A 22,017-nucleotide genomic window follows, 5' to 3' on the forward strand; every position below is an offset into this window, starting at 1 on the left:
TCATGCCAGCCTCTCACGATGACATTCCTCTTCAGGATGGGATCAAGGACTCTTCCTTTTATCATTGGTAGTGACAGACCTTCTCCTGGGCCTGGTGGGACCACGTGCAGAAGAAGACCCAGCCTTGGCTCAGTCTGGACGACAGAACAGGGCCCTTATTCCAGCACACGCCTCCATCTCTGCCGTTTGATAGAACTGGGCTGAGAGTTGTGTTTTTTAATTTTATTTTATTATTAGGCTTCATGCTTGAAGGATATTCATAAATGGTTTATGATAATTTATCAGCCCACTTGGGTGAATATTGAATTTTGTATTTTACATGGCATGCCAATTTCCCATCTGTTGTATTTGAATAATATACAGGATAGACACTACCACTCAAGTAATCCCTTTACTACCAAATCAATATACAGTGCATATGGTGCTGTTTGGCCCACAGATATTTATTGTAGGTCTCTTTGGATAATTATCTTCTAACTCCCCCTGTGTCCTGGTTCTGTAAGCCCTGATCCTGCAAATGCCTGTGACATGAGTGGCCTCACACATGTGAGCCCTTCAGTCATGTTTACTGGAAGTTTATTTGTAAAACCTTCAGAATGTTCTGGCTGTGGCACCTTTCATTATTCCTGGAGAGCACCTGGGGCGGGATGGGATGGCTGGTTGTTGCAGATGATGCTCATCTTTTCAGTTGCCTTCCAGGATTTTCTGTTCACATAGATTTGCATGACATTTCTTCAACTGGAAAACAGTTTTGGGAGCCTTGCTTTAATGAAGGCTGATGCTGTTGTTTAAAAGAGAAGACAGTCAAATGACTTTACAAAAAAAAACACCCCAAACAAACCCACATCTCACCAAATTATCTGCAGAGGCATTTTGACCCTTTTTTGGTGGGGAGATTGCTTTTAAAAGGTTATTTGTGATCATTGTAAAAGAAACTCTCACTTCTTCAGTTAAAACTGAATTCTAGCAGAATTTCTCTAGATATATTGATGTGGGAAGGTGCTTTTTGTGCTGTGGTGATGTTAAGTTTCTTTCACCAGGTCATTTTAGAACCTCAGAAAATTTATTTCAGTGTTGCATTTGCCAGGGAGCAAACACAGAGTACTTTAGGATGTCATTGAAGGGCTGGAAATATTTAGATTTATATTTTTTTTCTGCTTCCTTTGGTACAAGAAAGCACTCTCTCCATGGCTGCATCACACTCAGGTTCTGAACTCAGCTTTAAAGAACAAACAACTCAACCTGGATTCCTTCCTGCTGAGGGGATTCTGTGGGAAGTAAAAGTCACAGAGTCTTTCCCTGATTCACCAGTGCTTGAGGCTGCTCAGCAGTGTAAGGGAGATTGATTTTATTTGCCCTCCTCCTTGGGGCATCAATACACAATTTTACAAGAGAAGCATAACAGGGTCTGGGTGGGAGTTTGGAAAGGGGCAGATGTGACCTGGGGAGGCTTAAGGGGCAGTGGTTGGGGCTGGGAGTGGCAGATCCAGCTTGAAATTCATAGTTTCATTAAAAATAATGTGGTATATTGGTCATAGGATTTATTTTCCAGGCCTTTCTTGTTTACATCCCAGCTGACTGTCTGTGTGCTGCTCCCCCAGGAAATCAGCTGTGGAGAGTTTTGTGGACATGTGGAGATGGATAAAATCCCCAGAATTTTGGTGTGTTTGGACAGGGCTGGAGGAGAAATTCCTTCTCCCATCCCTTTGCTAGAGGTGGGCTCCGCAGGGATCCAAGTAGGATAGGTGGGAGTGGGCATTGCTCATGGGTAATTTGGGGAGTAAAACTGTAAAAATCAACCTTATCCCATCTCCCATAGAGTTTAATATTTGAGAAGGGTGGGACAATGAGGGAAAGCCTTGAAGATAAAGTGCCACCTTTGAATCTTGGTGATTCATCACAACTGCTGCCACCAGCATTGGGAAGGGCTCCCAGGCACTGCACAGGAACTGAGCTGTCCTCACCAAGAGGAAAAAATTCCCTTTGACATTGGCAGCATTTCCTTAAATGCCCGTGGTACATCTCCATGGCCTGGAAACAGGAAACAAATAAATACTAATGAATCAATCTGACAGCTCTCAGATGTGTACCGGGGCAAAGGTGCCCTAGCTCCAGGTAAGCAGAGATGAGTAATTAAAGGAAATAATTATTATGTGTTTGTTTAATTGAAAATCCCCCGAGGGGAAATGAGATAATTTTAAGTAAATGCTTTCACCAATGCATTAAAAATACATTTGTGATCAAGTCTAGATTCTCAGAGGCAGATGGGCAGGCCTGCAGGCAGAGCTGCTGCAGCGACCCACTGCAGCAGAGCAGTGGGATGGGGCTTCAGCATAAGGAGGAAAAGATAAAACCAAGGGAGTGGTGTTTTTTAAAACCTGAGCAGATGCCTGCAGAGAGATGTGTGGTAGGAATGGCTGCTTGGATCTTCTCTTTTGCACAGAGCAGGAGAAAGTGTTTTGGACTTGCTGGGAGAATATTTTATACTTTCACAATCTGTGTAAGTGTGTGTGCCTGTGCATGCAGCACATGCTCATTTGTTCCCCATGGCTAAATCAGCTTCCATCTACCTCTGAAAAGGATTTTCTCAGTGTTTCCTTGACTTTGACAGGTTCAAAATAAGGCCTTCTAAGAGTCTTCGTGCAAACCTAACCCAAGATTTTGAAATTTGATGATGATCTTTGAAAGTTAAGTCAGGAGCAAGTCAGTTTTGGCTGGTGTATGGACAGAAACTGGTTTTAAACGGTTTTAAATGGTTTTAAATTTATCTAGACATTGTATTCAGTGTTTTCTCAGCCTGGTCAGTTCTGTGAGGGTAATAGGGTACAAGAACCTCTGAAATACAAATGTGGAACTCTCTGATCTGTGTCCTTGAATCTTGTAGTTTGAAGACCTACCAATGTTACTGGCTCATGACCTCTGTCGACTGCAGGATGAGGATGTGATGTTTATGCTTAAAATTGAAACCTGTTCTCTTCATTCCCCTGGACCTACGGTGGAATGCACACTAATATTTGTTTAGTATGTTACCAAGCAATTATTTTGATAAGTCCTGAGATAAAGCAGGAGGCCTGGTCAATGCTAAACAAGCATTTCATTCCTTAATGGGCCATTTCTTTATTACCCTGCCCTTATGCCAGATGTGCCCAGGTCTGGAACTTTATATCTGTGAGTAGTTTCTTTATCTTTAAAACAGTGACTTGCAGGGTAGGGCTTCAATTCAGATACTGCTGCAGGCATTTCTAAATTATTTCTCTCCCCCCTGCACACACCCATTCTTCAGCCTCCTGTGTTGCATTCCCTCTGCCTGGAAAACAGTGAGATTCTTACTGTGCACAAGGTGTCTTCTCTTGGAGGCTGGGCTGTGGTTGAGCTGTATTATGTTTCTGTCTCTGTTTTAGTGCTTTTCCATTGACACCTGTGACACAATCCTGTGTGTGATGAAATCCAATCAAGTTGAAACATCCTGAGTTCCCTTGGACAAGGCAGATTGCAGAGTGGCCAGCCTTCATGCCAGCCCTCTGCTCTGCATTGCTGTCATTTCAGCCACCAGAGGTGCGACTCTGGTGACAGGAGTGATGTGGCAGAGCAGGAGCCAGGTGGGAGCTGTTGCTGTGTAGAGCAGGAGCTGCATGGTGGGGGGGGGGGGGTCTGCAGGAAGGGATATGAGAGGTTTAAGGAGGGGGTTATTCCTGAAACAGGAGAAGGATGGTGTTCCAGGCACCAATTCTTGCAGCAATCCATTACCTAACTCAGAAAATCTCTTAGAACAGGCTGTTTTTTTTCTTTTCATGGAATTACAGAATGGTTTGGGTTGGAAGGGACCTTTATTCTCATCCAGTTTCACCTCCTGCCATGGGCAGGGACACCTTCCACTACCCCAGGTTGCTCCAAGCCCTGTCCAGCCTGGCCTTGGACACTTCCAGGGATCCAGGGGCAGCCACAGCTTCTCTGGGCACTCTGTGCCAGGGCCTCCCCACCCTCACAGGGAAGAATTTCTTCCCAATATCCCATCCATCCCTGCCCTCTGGCAGTGGGAAGCCATTCTCTCTTGTCCTGTTGCTCCAGGCCATGGTCAAAAGCCCCTCTCCAGCTCTCTTGGAGCCCCTTGAGGTACTGGAAGGTGCTCTGAGATCTTTCTGGAGCCTTCTCTTTTCCACATGGCCAAGTTGTGTCAAGCTACTCATCCACAAACATCCTCAAGTCCTTGTCAGCAGGGCTGCTCTCAATCCATTCTCTGCCCAGTCTGTGTTTGTCTCCTTGGTATTGACCCAACACACTCGCAGAACTATTTTATTTTATTTTATTTTATTTTATTTTAAATTTTATTTTATTTCCAGTCTCTTGCAATGCTTTTCACAAAAGCCCTTTTACAACATGTTGGACTTCATAATGCTCTCTTCCCACTTGATAGTAGTCTCCACCACTGGAAGAAAATGTGAATATTTGAGAAATATCAGCCTGTGTCCCATGGGCTGACAGACCATCTCTTCCCTCTGCTGGCCCTCACAACAAGGCACAAAATCTCATTCTTAAAAATGTTATTTTTCCTTTTTATCGAAACTGCATCTCTGCTGTGAGATAATTTCAGGAAGGTTTGGGCAGGTGAATAATAGGAAAAAAACATTTCATCCAGCCCCAATCCTTAGGTTTTTCAACTACCAAAATCTCTTGACTAATTAATTAAGTCTCATGGAGATTTTTATCTTGGTGTCAGGGCATACACAGACATCTGGAATGCAGCTCAAGGGGCCTCAACTCAACCCTTCCATTCTGTCAGAAGCTAGACCAGAACCTCCTCCCTTCCCAGCTTCTCCCATCCCACCAGACTTGCTCTTGCCATTTCCATTCCTCCGAAGACGTGTGAATTCCCTGCAGAGGGGCCCCACGCGCTGCCCCAGCTCTGTGCCTCAGTTCCCCCTGCCTGGCTGTGCCATTCCCCCCTCTCCCAAATGCTGGCTGAGGCAGAGCTGTGGATCTCTGCCATTTGGCTGAGGGTCAATCCAGAGCAGGCAGAAGCCCTGGTGCTTGGCAGAGGGAGACAGTCTTGAAGGATTGGAGCACAGCGCCTGCTCCCTCTGTTGAAAGGCTCCCATCCTTTTCTCTCCAAGTGGGTTGTAGGCAGTGAAGCCCCTCTCCTGGACACCCCAACAGCAGCAATGCCTGGAATTGCTCTTTCATTCTGCTCCACCCAGGTCTCATTTCCCCGAGATCTCATTTCTCCGGGACCTTCCCGTGGTTATCTTTATCCCTGCCGTTCCAAGGCTAATCTAAGGATGCAGGCCCTACCTTGGGCTACCCTGGAAGGCTGCTTGGAAGCCTCATCCAGCACAGCAGAGCACAGCTGCCCATCTTGGGAGCAAGGCAAACTGGCAGGAGTACATCACACCTGTGCTCCATGCTCTGAACTGGCTGCCAGCTCCCTCCTGGGCCCCGGCCAAGAGTGGTTAAATATCGATAAAGCCGGAAATGAACTAAGCTCTGGCTAGATCCAAGTCTGCTTTTCTGCCTTGCCTCCTCACAACACCTGAAATGCCATCTGAGCCCAGAGCTGTGGCCACACGGCTGGTGCCCTGCTTGGATAAGGATCTCTGTTAACAGCCCACTGCTTTGTGGGGCCTGAACCCAAAGCCTGGGAATTCAATGGGAATTTTGCCATGAATAAAGTGGGGAGAGGCATCTACAAAAACATCCTGTGGAGAGAAGAGGGAGCAGAAGAACAAAGAGCAGGATCAATGCTTATCTTGGTTGCCAAGAGAAGCTGTTGCTGCCCCATTCCTGGCAGTGTCCAAGGCCAGTTTGGACAGGGCTTGGAGCAACCTGGGATAGTGGAAGGTGTCCCTGCAGGGTGTTGGAACTGAATGTTCCTTAAGGTCCCTTCCAACCCAAGCCATTCTGTGGGTCTATAATCTTTGAGCTAGACTTCCTTATCCAAGGAAGAAAGATTTGAGAGGCTGTGAGAAAGGAAAATGAGGGTTGGCTTCTTCTGCTTTTTTAACACAACACAGATATTTTTCCTGCTTGTTCAGAAGGCACTTGCAGTTGAGGACACCTGAGAGCTGTGACTTGGTGAATTTGGTGTTAATGCTGATGTGAAGCACTCTGTGGGGTCAAGCCATGCGCTATTTCATCTTCCAAGTACCCTGAATATCCTCAAAATTATGTTTTGACAGTCAGTGAAAGAGGCCAGGCAGCAAGCAGGGGGATTTCTTTGTACTGACACAGAAACTTGTTTGGGATTTGCTTACCTTACTGTGATTTGACTTTTTAAGAGTTCCATCCTGGGAAATAATGGGAAGGCATCCCCTGAGGGAAGGGACTCCTGATCCACATATGACTACCTACAAATTGTTGTGCTGGCCATTTCATCACTGGGCAGAGAGAAACCTTGGTGGACTCCAGCCACCTGCCTTGGAGAGATGCAGGGAGCCAAAACATGCCATAAGTGCAGTTCACTCCCTGGCTGTATTTCAGATTGTCCAAAGCACCACCCCCGTCGTTCAGTGACAAGATGAGCTTTGTCTTCTCACTCTCTGCTGTGCACAGGCTGTGCAAAGCTCCTTCCAGTCACTCTGAGTGCCTGTGACACCATGCTGGACATGCTTTTCTACAGCCCACTCACCTTGGTGCACCTTAACACCCTACAAACTGCAGTCCTGGAGAGAACGAAAAAAATCCAAGTTTATCCCAGCATCCTGTTACTGGTAATGGCTGCAGACCACAAGGGGAGGGTAGACAGTGAAAATTCCCCTATATTTTGTTCCATTTTCCAGACATGTGCAGCTCAGAGACTTCCCAAGACAAAGACAGTGTCTTTGCACTTGTTGGTCTGGGATGGATTTTTATTCCACTGATTGGTTTAGGAGATTTTTGATTTAAACTTTTGGCACCCAAAACTTCCTTTGGTAATGAGATCAGCAGACTAACAGCAAAAAACATGACCTCATCCATTTGTTTTGGAATCCATCAAATGATCATTCTGGTTGATATTGCTGATGAGACAGTGCATCCTCATTCCTGGTCACCTTCTCCATCCTTCTTTTTATATTATAGGTTCTTGTCATATCCAACTTCTTTTCTTTTTCGACCTGTGAAGGCTTTGTCAGTTTAGGATTCCTTCTGTGGAAGCCATTACTTCAGCAGACCTCGTCACCCACCTCTCCATCCTTTTTTTAGATCTAAATCTCTGCCTGACAGTGAGATGAAAATTGCCTGTGATGCTTAGGACATTAAGCACAGCTTCAAGAGGAACCTTCACACACCAGGCATTTTCCAGCTCCCTCACCAAGGGCACCTGTGTTGTGTATGAGCAAATCTGTCTGTCACAAATGGGACACCTCAAAGCTGTCCCTGCAGCAGCAGCCACAACCAGAATGGGAACAGAGGGATGCCAGCCTGTAGAGAGTTTGCAGTTATGAAAAAGCCAGAGAAGAAATTGTTAATAACATAGAGGTACCTGGTATCAACTGTTTGGGCACTCTCAAAGCATCTGGGTATTCCCTGTAACTCAGAAATGATTATAAAAGCAGCTCATTCCATCACACAGCCTGTTGAGAATTTCATGCATGCACTGGGGGAAAAAAAAATCATGATTGCTAAACGCTCCATTTTCTTTTCAAGACACTGTGCTAGTCTGAAGTGGTGTATGTATACATTTCAGGCAAATGTGTACTTTGTCTTCAAATGAACAGCTTTCAAAATGATCTTTGGTTAAGCTCCCTTTTATTTTTATCTTTTATTCGCCTACAATGCCAGCTGAGGTTACCCATCTCCCGACAGCTACCAAATGGACTCGTAATTGTAAGGCTCGGTGATTTAATTAGACTCATTCTAAACACTCACATTTTTATCAATTAGTTAATGGGCTAAAGAGAGTCTTATTGTTGGAGCCAGGTCATTTGGAAGCTGGAGCCTTCGTGAGGGCAAGAAGCTGAAGAACAACAGCGTTAATATCTGTAATTAACCTCACGAGTCCTGGTTTGTTCAATTAGGACTGAACCCCCTCTCCATCCATATGCCTTTCGTCAGATGGGCTTTTAATTTGAAATAATTGTTACAGAAAAAAATCAACAAATAATAGCTTCTTTTTTTCTTTTTTCTTTTTTTTTTTTACCCTCAAATGCAGACACATATGAAAACAAAAAGCACAGTCTTGACACACGTGCCTGTGAGCTATTTATTAGAGCCTGGTTAATTCACAGCTCCCGTATAAATAATCGTTCTAGGTTTTTAAAGATTAACAAAGCTCTTGGTAACAGATATTGTGGGATCTTTTCAAATTGATCCTCATCTTATAATATGTGTCTTTTTTAATGCTGCCTTTTCTACTGCTACCAAAAAAAAAGTTTGGGCTTTGATTACTTTTTGCAATTTGTTGCATGTGATTTCTGTGCTTTGGAGAGTCTGATACATCTGGTAGCTGTTTTTTTATTGAGGACGAGCTGTCTGGTATAAATACATCTGTTATAAATTAGAAAAGAGAAATACAGAACAGCCCACGGTTACAGAATTACAAAATTATTACAGAACTACAGCAGGTTCAGCATGCCTGTCTGAGTATATATTAAAATACACACACCCATCTATGATGCTTAATTAGTCACGTTATACTGTAAATATTTAAATGTATATGTGTCTAAATAAGTGTATATACTTGTATATGCACATATTTGTGAGGGCCAAGCTTTGCTTGTGGTGTGCACATAATCTTTCTACCTTAAAAATTTCAGTTATTCATTTTTATATAGAGAGATTATATATATATATATATATATATATATGCCACTGTATGTATACAAATGTATCTATATAAACATAAAAGCCCACTTTCCTGGCTTGCTGAGACAATAGGCACTCTGTGTGTCCTTAATCTTGTATATAATGCATACACAGTAAATATGCCCTTAACACTTGCTCCTGCATTTCCATTCTCTGCAACTTATTCATCTCTGTTTGAATTGCCATCTACAGATAAATCCCGGGACAGACACAGATGATTTTTTTAAGCTGCCTTTGAATTCATTCAGTCAAAAGAGAGCAAAATTAATTAGAAAGATTTAAGGATGGGCGTGATCACATCAGTGCAAGGCATTTAAAAGAGGGTCGGAGGTAGGTAAGTAGATACTAAAAATACCTCCTGGATTACGCTAGGTCCTCAATCATAGGCATTAATTGCATATTGCTTCCACAGAGAAATGTCTCTGCCCAGCCAACACACCCACACCTGCTCAGTTTTGTGTGCAAGCACCTAATTCCACTGAACCCAAGGGCTTGTGCAGATACACAACGGGGAGACTGGTGCTGCCAGCAGCAGCACTGGATTTTTCCATGGTTAGGGTTTCCCTTAGGAGGGAGGAATTCACCCTGAGAATGGGGTCCATACCTCGGGCCAGCCCCGTGGGAGGCCTCAGACCCAAGCCTGGCCAACACAGAGGTGCTACTGAGCCCACACCATAATCCCAGACCCCAAACTCTGCGGGGTCCTGGGGAAACACAGGCTGCACCAGGGCCATGGCACAGTGTGGCCAGTGCCACCAGCCCAGCCCTGCTGCCACCCCGAGCCCAGGCTCCAACCCAAGAAGGATCGAGCCTTCCCCAGCACAACCATCCCCATCACAAAGAACGGTGGGTCCAACCATAATTGGTTCCAAATTAAGCAGGATTAAATAACAGAAACGTAACATAGCACAAATGCTGAGAAGTCAGGCCTTCTTTTTTACACAGTTATCTTTTTTTTTTTTTTTTAACAGTGCCAAAGAAAGAGGCAAATTGTTGTGTAAAAATACGCGAAAATAATAGTGGTCCTGGAAGGAATGTTTTTCTTCTCTCTGGCTGCTACAAAAACAGTTGACTACTGAGAAGCAAAGAGGAAATTTGCAAGAAAGGGCACAGCACAACAGCAGCGGGGACTGTTAGGGGGAACGGTAGGCGCTTTGTTATTTCGGGAACTTCACTGTAATTTTAAAGCGTTATTTATAATAGTAATAATGCCAGCCAACTTGTTTCACTTAATACACAACCAGCCTAAATAAAAGGCTACAAAGGCAGCTGGGAACAGTACAGTTTCCTACTGTAATTGTGTGTACGTATCCGAACATCTGATGAGCCCCGCTCTACGTTTTCCTTATTGTTATCGCCAACAATTATTCCCGTGCATGCGCCGCAGAGCCGGAGCTCCGCTGAGCTGCATAAATGCACTCTTTGTTTCCTTAATTATTAGGCAGACAGTTCATTCTGTCCCATGTCCAAGTTCCAGACAGGTGGAATAAGGAGGTGGCATCTGTCTTAATATTGAATGCCACGCTTCCCCCATCTGCCGTAATAACAGCGCGGGGGCTGCTTGGCTTCAGTTGCTCCATTCTGCACCCAGCCATATGCCCTGGTGTGCCGCACGTGCCGCCGGAGCGCGCCGGCCGCGGGTGCCGCGAAGGAGCCTCGGCGCGGGGCTGGGGTCAGGCACGTGCTGGAGTCAGCAGGTGACAGTCAATACGGCCACTGAGAGCCGCCAATAGAAAGGGGCCTTCAAAGTCAATTGACAGAACAGAGCGCGCTGCCAATCAAATTTTGCAGGGCATACCTTCCAGGCTAGGCAAATAAGAAGATTTAGAGCACATGGCAGTTCATCGTTTATAATCCTGTCTTAGCCCAGCATGGCTTAGTGATAGTTCTGTGACAGATGATGAGCACATGACAGCTGGGGGATCTTATACAAACTCATACAGTAAAATTAAAATTAAATTAGTGACACACTTGTACACATTAGTTGTGCAACAGTTATGCAATCTGTTCGAGACCCTTAACGCAAACCATCGCCGATTTAAATAATTTATACTGGTGCTGAGGTGCTGGGTTATGGGGTTTTTTCCCTCTCCCAGAAGGAATGCAGCATTTGCACATTTTTAGCTTTAAACAGCTCTGTCCTTTTCATTCTGCTTGTCCTCTCATTTCTTCTCCAGAAAGAAAGCAAAGACTTTTTTTTTTTTTTTTAAGTTGAAATGTTCAGAAGGGTTGTTCTGGAGTTCTGGGAGTGGCTTTTTTCTTGCTGAATGCACCGTGCAATTCAGAATATTACAGCTGTTTTATTTTCTTACTTAGCCATACTAGGCTGCCATTAAAAAAACCCAAACAAACAAATAAAAACAAACATGCTGATTTCCCCCCAACAAGATGCAGAGAGGGAAAGAAATCTATAGGATTTGGGTGTTTTTAGACACAGGAGTATAATAAACTGGCTGTTCTTTGGCTCTTTAATCTGATAATCTTGTTACTATTTTATGTTTGTGTGTTGGGGAAAAAAAAAAAAAAAAGAGAGAAGCAATCACTGAAATGATGACAGTAGATCTGCAGTTTGAAAAGACTCATAACTTTAAAGCTTAGAGGGCCTGATCCTTTTATCTGCGTGGGCTTGACACCAGACTACCTCTATTAGCTTTAGTGGAGTTCCACCTGATTTACACAGGGTAAACAGAGCCAGCATTCGACCCTGAAATCCTTTTTGGAAGGCCACTCTCTACACCAGCAGCGTGTATTTACTGCTCCTTCCCAATCCCTCCATGTTTCTCAGTCACTGAAATTACAGCTCAGCCACGCAAAGTGGTTTTACCCTCGTGGATAGGAAAACTGTGGTGTCCAAAAGCCATTGCAATGCTGATCTATACTGCAATAATTCAGGGAATCATAATGATTTATCAGCTGTGATAGAAGAAAAAAAAATGGAGAAAAATCGTGGGATTTTTTCCCCTAAGCAAATTTATTATTTATTTATTAACCTATTTATTTTTGTATGTGTTTTTAATCACGATCAGAGGATGATTTGGGGATTCCCAGCCACAGGAATTTTCCCAGCTAGTAAGGATAATGTGTGTGCATTTATGTTTATATATAATTGAGATTAGAGGATAATTTGGAAGCTGTGGAAATGCTCACAGTTAGGAAGGCTAGTTTGGGTCTTTGCAAGCTGTCTCTGTGTTAAGTTCCTTTTTCATTTATGTAAAGGAATAACCCATGATAACCACCCAAATGGTGATCCAGTCTTTGAACCCCCACACTAAAAAGGACAAATCTTGGTCTACATACTCATATTTTTATGTTAATAAGGTCAGTGAGGGTTTTTTTAGTTGAAGATGTTCTTGCTTATTCAGTTTTGGAAAGAATGACCTTAAAGGTCCCTTCTGACCCAACCCAATCTGAGTTTAGGATCCTACAGAATATTTTTAGCATCCTCCTCTTTCCTCCCAGAAGCATCTGGAGGCTCAAGCCATGCCCACCACCTGTGATGCTCTGAGTTAAACTCAGCTCACCTGGTGCTCGGTGAGGATGATTCACCTGACAGTTCTGTGCCAGCAGGATGCAGAGAGCAGCCAGATGGTGAGGTGGCTGCAGCTCAGCCCAGCTGGGAGTGCAGCTTCAGGTGGTCCCTTCTGTGTGTAAATGCAGAGTGCTGTGTGCCACCCATACAGAGCCGCATGTACTGTTGGGCCCAGCTACTGCTGGTGGCGGTGGGGAGGGCTCACAGGGGCATCCAGGTGGCCACCACCTCCAGGGAAAAGGCCTTAGACATCTGCTGAGGTTCTGGCAACCCAGGAAATATCGCCCATGCTCCTTCCTGCTCACTCCAGAGGTTAATGCCACATCTCCCACTGTGTTCCTGCTCTTTCATGGTCCATCTATCAGTGGAGGGAGGTGCTGAGATCCCATACCTTGTGTTGCCCAGGCCTTGGAAGATGGACCCATGTGGGATTATGGCTTTGAGAATTCTCTACAAATCCATTTCCCACAGACCCACACCAGCAATGCTGGGCCAGTCAATCCCAGTGTGGTCATCACTGCTTGGCTGCTCCACTCCCTGAGCCCAGACCAACAGCTCCACTGTCACTGGGCAACCAGACCAGTCTGCTGATGAAGCACAAAAGCTTCAAAAAGCCAGCTCTGGGCCATGTCTGTGGCTTGATATCCTCCCTTCTACCACATCTCTGCTCTAATCCAGGTTCTGTTCTTCCCCAGCCTCCAGACCAGCAGTCAAACCTTTGATTCAGCAAACCCATTCCGTTCTCAAGCTTCATTTGGTCCCCAGTTATTTCTGGGATGTTGTGGCCCTTGACTTGGCATGCTGTGAGGTGCAAAAAGACACTGGTACCCTGACTATGGAAGGAAGCAGGCCTGGGAGAGGGATGGCAGGGAGCTCATCTCTGCCTGGAACTGCTCATACAGAAGTGCACTCACGCTGCTGTGCTGGCTCCAATACTGTGTGACAGTCACAAGGCCCCTGGTACACAGAGCTGCAAGATGTGTCATAGAGAAATGGTTTTTTAAAAACTTTTAAGAGCTTTAAAACATGGCTTTCTTCCTGTTCTCTGTTTCTTCTCCCTGGGGCTGGGTAACAGCAGGTTCTTCTGGCGACATGAGTCCAATTGTGCAGGTTTCAGAAGGAGAGAAAAATGGTGTATAATCAATTGTATATAATAAAACTCAGGGGGAAAAAAGCCTTTTCCATGCTGCACAATATCAGCATTTTGCAATTGGACACTGTATTTACCAAGGGCAGAAAGAAAAGATGCCTTCCAAGGAAGAGTTTGGGGCTTTAAAGCACAAATCACAGGGTGCAAGCTGAGTTACTGGAACATATCACAGAGTACTGGTTGCCCCACACATTAGAATGAAGCCATTTAGGGATGGAAAACCCCTCAGCAAGTGGCAAAAAAGCAGCAGCAGCATGTGCCCACCTCACCTGAGACACGTGAAGGGAAATCATCATCATAGAAACATCACAGAATGGTTTGAGTTGGAAGAGACCTTAAAAACCACATTGTTCCAACCCCCTCACCATGAACAGGGACACCTTCCACTAGAGCAGGTGCTCCAAGCCCTGTCCAATGTGTCCTTGAATATTTCCAGGGATGGGACAGCCACGACCTCTCTGGGCAATGTTTCCAGTGCCAAATCCCAAACCTTTCCTTCATAGGTTGGAAGGGACTACCTTGTCCCCTGCTCAGACATGACTGGGGCCACCTCCTGCCACCCTGCTCAGGGGGGTTGCCCTGTGCAGGACCAGGAGTTGGACTTGTTGGTCCTTGTGTGTCCCTTCCAGCTCAGGATATTCTATGGTTCTGTGCTTCTATGGATGTAGTTCAGCAGCTTCTTCTCATCACACCCCACACCTGCCCTCCTATTTCACCTTTCCTGCACAACTGGACTTGAGCTGGAGGGGCAGGATTGCTGTTTATCAGGAGGAAAAAATTAGAAGTTTTTTGACCACTCTCTTTCCTAGTAACTAGAATAACAAATTATAAGGAAAAATCAAAGCAGGCTGAAGATAAATTGGATAAATCTTACACAAATCACACCTTTGTGCTCTGCACACGACAGACACGCGGGCGTGGAGCAGAGTCGGGGCTGGAGAGAAGCTTATCCACGTCCTGCACATGGGCAGCTTTTTAATTACTTGATGGAGTGACTCGCTGTGATTTGCAGAGCAACCTGGGAATGGGACATCTGTCTCCCACTAAACGAGGCCAGTCAGGGGGATTAGGTACCTGTCCTCTTTGAAAAGAAGCCTGACCCTCCAGCATTGCCATGTCCTCTTCCATGGGGCTTAAAAATGAAGGAAGCAGGAGCCAGGCTGGGGTTCAACACCACAAATCAGTTCCCACCTCCTTGCTGTGTGATGCAGTTATCCACTTAACTCCTCTGCCTCCTTGTAAATAATGGTTCCAAGGATAAGGAGACACACAAGTGGCAAGTGGGAATCCCTGGGCTGTTGTACCTGCCTTGAAATCTGGGGTGGGAAATTTCTGGCTGGTGTTGTGTCTCTGTGCTGTTGTACCAGGTCTCAAGGCAGCAATATTATGTCCATAAGTCAACAAGATTTTAGTTTGACAACGATCCCTGGCAGCTGGATTATAAAGTATTTCCAGGACATAAATAGGACACGATGGTTTGGCCCCTCTGTTTGTGGGGATAAATATGTGTTTGGGGTGCAAACAATTGTGTGCTGTGTGTGAAATACACCCATGCACACTGGCACAGACTCCCTAATCATTCCATTTGTGAATGAACCACGTTTAATAAAAATATGTGGGGCACCACAAGAATTAATAACAAAGGTGCAGCGCCACAATGAACATTTTGTGCGAGCGTATGGGCATAATGAAATGAACAAAGCGAGAGGAGAAACGCAGAGAACAATACCTTCACTATCAGCAGTTTACTTCAGTCTACTTACGTATGATCAAAGACTACAAATATAGTTTAAACAGCATGAAATAATGGCCAGGTTTGCAATGTGAAATAATTTTATGTGAAAAAAAAAATAGAAAAGGCGAAACATACGACGGGCTCGGTGCCACGGTGCAATGGGCGTGTGGGCTCATTTTGTGATGAACAGCCAAGGAATGGCAGCAGTAGGGAAATGAGGCTGGAGGAGCTAACCTCCCTCCTACCTCCTCTTTGAAGATTTGCACGTTCTGGGGAGAGGATAATGAAAAATATTTTACCTCCGCTATTACAAAGGTGTCAGTGGACAAAAAAAAAAAAAAAAAAAAAAAAAGGGAAAAAGCTCCCAAACAGAAAAAAAACCCAAGGATGTAGTGTAATGCAATTGCCAGGCAGATGTTGGAGGGAGGGCAGGGCTGCTCCCTCTGACTCCAGTGGAGAAGAAGATGCACAGAGAGAGCAGCTGAATTATTCACAAGGGATAAAGGGTACTGGAACTTGCTCCCTGCAGCCCCCAGCGATTGTCTCATGCTTTCCCCTTCCTGTTTGCCTGGCTTGGCACAGCGCCTCCTTCCACCCAAAAATCACAGAGGTGTGTTTCTCCAAGGCCCCTCTATATCCAAGCCTGCTGCAGAGGGCAGACTGACATTCCTGCCCCTTCTCCTCCAGCAGCTCCTTGGTCCAGCCCCTGCCCTCCACCTTTTCCCCAAACAGGCCCTTCAGCACCACAAATTCGGTGATGGATGAGGGACCTGAGCAGGGCACCTGCCCTGGGGGTTCCCTGTGTCCCCTGGCATGGGAGCAGCCAGGCAGAGGAGCCTGGGAGTGAGGAATCAGGGCTTGGATTGCAGCTGGTGCTGAGGAGGGTTGGCATCCTCGTGGTCATTCCAGCCAAATGCGAGGCCTCCGGGTCACAGCTGACCACGGCGGCAGCAGGTGTTGGGTGACAGCCACGTTGTCACACCTGGTGCAGACAAACACCGAGGTGGGAGAGCTGTTGCTCCATCCCAGCAGCCTCAGCCAAAAGCAAAAGCAGCTACAGCTGTCACTGGAGGTACCAGTGATTACACTTAAGGCTGTTCAGTTTTTTCCATTTAGTCTCCTGTTTTCAGCTGCTGTTGCTTCTCAATAACTAAACACTTCACTTGAGATCCTCGATGTTTATTCCCAGCCTTAGGGTGAATTCTGCAGTTCTGTCTGCTTTTTTTTAGTTGTTTGTTTTCGGGTTTTTAGATGTGTTTTTTTTTTTTTTTCCCAATAACAGCAGAATGCCCCAGTCTTTTGGAGTTTTGAATTAGTGTTGCTAATGCTAAAAATTGGCTTCAGCAGCATTCAAGTTTAACCCTTTCATATTTTGTAATTGGTATTTTACCATTTAGGAGTTTGATTTGGGGGAGAAACATGGAATTTGGCAGATGGGCAGCACTGGAGGGGGAGAGTTGCTGTTTTCTGTCCCTGGTAAAGCAGGTTTAGGTGCAGCCACATTGCAGCCCTTTGGTGACCCTCACTGCAGATGCCACACTGAAAAAATCCCAGCTCCAAATGTGACACCGAGACACCACCAACTCCAAATTTCAGGGAAGAGCCATCAATCAACCCCTTTTGACCCTGGGCTGGTTTGGGAGCCACATCATGAGTAAAACACAAGGGTGTTTTACTCCTTGCTCTTCCACCAACTGGCACAAATAATTCTGTGAACTTCACAGCCCTTATTACTGAGCACGGCCTAATAATGTCATCTCAGGAGGCAAGTAATTGCAGTAATTAAGAGGTTGCACAAGGTCACTTGAGGCAGGGCTGGGAATACAAGCTTTTGTCTCTCACCCCGCTGCTGTGCCCTAAGAACATGTGCACTGCAGCCACAGGCTGTGTGTGACCACCCAGCCCACCTCCCTTCCAGGACCAGGAATGACAGTCTGCAGGGACAGCAGCAAATAGGTTTTTAAACCTCTTTTTTCCTTCCCTTGCCCAGAAAATCTCCTGCTTTATAGAAATGGTTTGAAGCTGGTGTGTTTGGTGGGTGAGGAGGAGGAAGGAGGAGCATCGAGCAGGAGGAAGTGATTGTCCCAAAATCCTATCCCTGCTTTGAGAAACCTGCAGTGTTTCACATGAAAAACGTTTTGTACTTGCACAGGGTGTGCAAGTCCTTCCCTACCCAGCACATACATCTGGGAAACGGGCATCACATTCCACGGGCTTCATTCTTAGGGGCTTTTCCTAATTTTTGATGGCTCAATTTTGCCCCTTTCAGGCTGTCTGAAGCATGAGCCTGCCTGTCTGTCATCGGCATGTGTCTTCATGGATGGGACTGCCTGTTCCACGGGGAGGGAAGAGGGAAGAGCCACCCCACCACCCGGCACTGCCTCTCTCCAGCTGATGGAGCAGATGAGGGATGCAGGGAGTTACATAAAAATGTAGGAAGCAGAAACTTAATGAAATGGCTCTAAATGTGACAGCATTCATGAAAAGATTAATTACCAGGAGTAAAGGGGGAAGGATGCCAGGAATTGATAGGATTGGTACCAATACCAAAAGCCTGCTGTGCTAGTAGAGCCATAATATGCAGTCCTAATCTGAGGGCCTATTGTTTTTCTTACAGAAACAACGGGCTCCAGCCAATGAGACAAAAGGGGCTACATTACAGTTTCTGCAGGAAAAACAACAACAGCCATTAGAAATAATTATCTTAAGACAAATCATCAAGCAGAGTGTGGCACACACAAATATCCTCCCAAGCATGAGGCTCTGGGAAGAGAGGAGCTGTTGCTGTATTTATCCCAGTGGTTGCACGAATGAAGGGGGAGAATTAGAAAGTGGGAGAGAGTGAGGAGCAAAATGAGATGGGGGAAAGAAAGAGGGAGAGATAAAAAAACCACAGGTTTTCCCATCAGAGACCAGTCAAGGCTCTCATTCCTGGTATGGGCATGTCCAAGGACGTGGTCCCTATGTGCACTCTCCCCGTGCAATTCCAGCAGAAAAGAGGGAATATGTGTTCATCTGGATTTGCTGCTTAGGCCCTCAATTTGCCAGGGTGTAATTAACTGTGAGGAAGGGCAGCAAAGAATCAAACCCAGAAAGTCTCTCAAATGAGATCATTATTACTGTTCCCTACAAAGACCTGCTCTCCCTACTTCCCCCGAAGCAAAGGAGGCTATATTTTTAATTTGTTCTTCCCCATCTCCTCTCCTTGGCAGAATTGATGTATCTGACATATGAAATCACAAACTAACCCGTGGCGGGATAAAAATGAAAAAGCTCCATTTTGCAGTGGGATTAGACGACCACATTTGACTAATGGCAATTTCCTGCTGCATTTTATGTTGGCTGTGATTGTGCAAAAACTTTAAACTGAAATTTCAGATGACTGGAGACACTGAGAACGTTGTATTAACTCCCCATACGATGAGGTTTTACAGGATGCTGCCAAATATATCCTTCGACAGCATTTCCCTCTGTATTTTGGGTCATTTGTATGTGTAAATATATCACATATTTTGATGTGTGCATGCCTTTTCTATTTGATTGGTTTGTGTACTGATCAGTATTGTATTTTAGCTGTAATAATGTCGTGTAAAATACACATAAACCCAGCACAATTTTTTAAGTACAAATCCAAATGGCTCTGTAAACAAGGACCACATCTATATGGGTGTCTGCATACAAATAGATCCTGGCAGAACAATCTCTCTAAAGTCATCTTCCACCACCCATTAGGATGGAGACTACTTTATGTGAAGGAAAACATTGAAAAGGACATATCTATAACTATCTCACTTGAAACAAAAAATACACAACATTCTGTAACCTCTGCAGTGTTAATACATAACATATGGTGTCTGTTTCACATGCTAATAGTGACTTTTTAATTTGAAGTCAGCCCCAATGAAGCTAAATCCATGCTGTCTCCAGGATTAATTATGAGTACTAGACTGTGATACCAAGCCTCTCCTCTTGATAAGCTTTATAACCAGGTTTGCACACAGGATAAAACAGCTCCTGAGAGCTGCCATATTTAACCTATGTGTGACCTGCTGGCGCATCTTTTGGAGAAAGAAAACAACTTGGTGAGGTGCTTGGTTCTATCTTGAGGGCGTGGGCACTGCCAAGGTGAGAAACACACCACTGCTGGGTCCTGACATTAATTACTGAGCCACACAGACCTATTTATCTTTATCCAATACGCAAACATCCGTTGGAAAGCAGGGAATAGGTCCAAGTGGAGCCAAGCATTCTGAGGTCCATGGCTCACAGGTTAACTAATATCTTCTGCATCTGAACTGCTTCTCCTGCCCACAGCCCTGTGTGTTTGGGAGCTCCTCCTGGTGCTGGTTTTCTGTGCTGGGGCTGGGGTGGAATCCTCAGGGACAGGAGAACACAAGTGACCACTCACAGCTTGAGGTGAAGGTCCATCCCGTAGAGGTGCTTAGAGAAAAACCATAAAAACGAGGTCAGCCCTCCCCCTTATCACCTCCATTCCTTGCAGCACTGAGCTTCTGAGTCAGAGGCTGTATCTTTTTTGCTCAAATAGCCCTGGCTGGTGCTCACTGCATGAATTTGTCCGTAGCTCAACCTGTTTGTGCCTCGATTCCCAGAGCGGAGCATGGAGCGCGGCCAGCGAGGGCTCTCCCTGGCCCAAGGTAATTTCACAGCAGCACAAAACCCTTAATGTCACTTTAAATAGGTTTAGGTGCAAAGATCAGAGCCCATCCTAAGCACTGCTATAATGTTTCTCCTTGGAGAAAACGATCCTGCTGTGGTGAAGACATTAGGAGTGGTTTTCTCTAAAATACATGTGCTTGGATGCTCAGGTGGCTGCAAGTTCATCTTCCCTTCCTTGACAAATAGGCCTGCTTAAAGAATTGAGGCTTCCTTTCTTTCTCTGAATCTCTTTTATTAACCTCAGGTTTTTAAATTACTGCAAAATACATTTAAAGTGGTTTTCAAGGTCACTGGAAAACTACATTTTCAAAGTGTCAGTAGAAAATAACCAACTTTCGGACCACGAAAACGATGATATTTATTTTTGAACCTGCAAACCCGGTGATAAACCCAAGCTGTTTACATTAGTTTGAAATCTGTTTTCCTGGTTCTGGCCAGCCATGGCCCTGCTGCAGCTACTTTTCCCTCCAGATAATTTGCCATTCCCACTGCAGCGTAAATTCTTCCCCAGACAGTAATGCTGAGGCTGCCAGCCCTGCCACCAAAATGGCCCTGTCTCACAAGCTAAGTCGGATCAGCCTGAGACAGGATTTTCCTGACACAAACTGTCAGGGCTGTGGAACTGGGGGAGCGGGGTTTCTGGGGGTGGCATTCACATCTGTGGCTCGATATGGAGCTGTCACCCCACAGCCAGCGCCCGGTGCCGTGGTATTGCCTGCAACCACCTTCCAGAGAAACGGGAACAATTACTTGTAATAATTAACAATCCCAGAAGAGTTTTCAGGAGAACTGATGTGTTTATCTGCCATTCCTTGGCTAAATTCCAGCAAGGACTGCATGACATCCTGCCTCTGTCATTGTACCTCATCCACCTAAATTCTCCTGCAGTTTTGATCTGGATGGAGAGCCTTTGTTATTCCTTCTCCAGCAGCTCTTGCACTGGATTCCTGCATTTGGAAGTAGCTGCTGAGCCAAATACATTTCAGTTACAAGTGATCAGTACTGCAAATTCTTCTGATTTTATAATCAGTCTTAGGATTTTTGGCATTTTTCCGAAAGCCTGAGCTGTTGGAGTCCTTATGAAGCACCAGGATCTCAGTTTTCCTGGTTTTAAGTAAGTGGCTCACCCTTGCAGTTGAAAACACGAGGCATGTTTACCCTAGAGGCTGAGAAGCCAGATGGTGGATAAAGAAAATGCAACAATTTGGGGTTTTAATCTCATGATTTTTTTAAGCCAATCTCATAATTTTGGGGAGCTGGACTCACAGTTTGTGAATGCTCGCAGTTGGCATTACCGAGTGATCATATTTTACGAGGAGTGCTTAATTAATTGCTGATTTAATTTGTGTTTGCCAAAAGCTTTGAAATCCTTGGATTCATTGAGTTCCTTTTAGGACAGAATACAATTTCCAGTGCTAAATCTGCTCAGATCTGCTACTCTGGGAATCTTTCAGTGGCCAGCAGTTCAATTTAAGGGATGAAATGCATTTTGGTGGCATTCTCACTCTAAACACTTTGAAGGCCCCACTCCCTGGAAGCAGAGGGGTCGTACATGACCACAAGATGAGCAGTGTCTTCTAAAGGGTACAAAATAGACAATCCTCTGGGTCAGGCTCACCCCCAATTTTGGGGAGATCATTCACCAGCCCCTAAGCAGGATAGGGAATTCTGTAGGGGTCTTCCTGTGCCACTGAAGGCCAGAAAAAGTCGTGCTGTTTTGGGCATCCAGGTTGTTGAAGGTCTTTGCTGGCCACCAAGATTTCACAGAATCACAGAATGGTTTGGGTTGAGAGAGACCTTAAAGACCAGGTTGCTCCAAGCCCCATCCAACCTGGCCTTGAACACTTCCAGGGATGGCACAGCCACAGATCCCTGACCCAAATGTGGGCCTGGCAGCCAGGCAGACATTTCTGTGACACAAAGCTGTCACTACATTGAAAATGGTTGCATAAAATAAGTAGCTCCTTCTAACCCTCCGCCAGACATCCTAGGGAAAGGCCAAACTCTGCTCAGAGTGGGATTGTTTCACCTCAGGGTCATTCAGGCAGCTGGGGCATGGGAAATGGTGTGTCATGCAGTAAAATAAGGTGCCTCGTGCTAGGCCTGGTGAGAATGTCTTTTAAGCCAAAATAATGCTGGGTCTTATTT

General features: G+C 45.3%; 1 long non-coding RNA gene across 1 annotated transcript; it reads left to right on the forward strand.

The window, feature by feature from the left end:
- Positions 1-1,912: 1,912 nt before the first annotated feature.
- Positions 1,913-11,235, forward strand: LOC137476609 (uncharacterized). Its single transcript, XR_011000454.1, has 3 exons — positions 1,913-2,115; positions 8,971-9,112; positions 9,750-11,235. It is a non-coding gene; the product is annotated as an uncharacterized lncRNA (long non-coding RNA).
- The last annotated feature ends 10,782 nt before the right edge of the window (positions 11,236-22,017 follow it).

This window comes from Anomalospiza imberbis, chromosome 6, assembly GCF_031753505.1.
Source record: "Anomalospiza imberbis isolate Cuckoo-Finch-1a 21T00152 chromosome 6, ASM3175350v1, whole genome shotgun sequence".
In the NCBI taxonomy this organism is placed as follows: Eukaryota; Metazoa; Chordata; class Aves; order Passeriformes; family Viduidae; genus Anomalospiza; species Anomalospiza imberbis.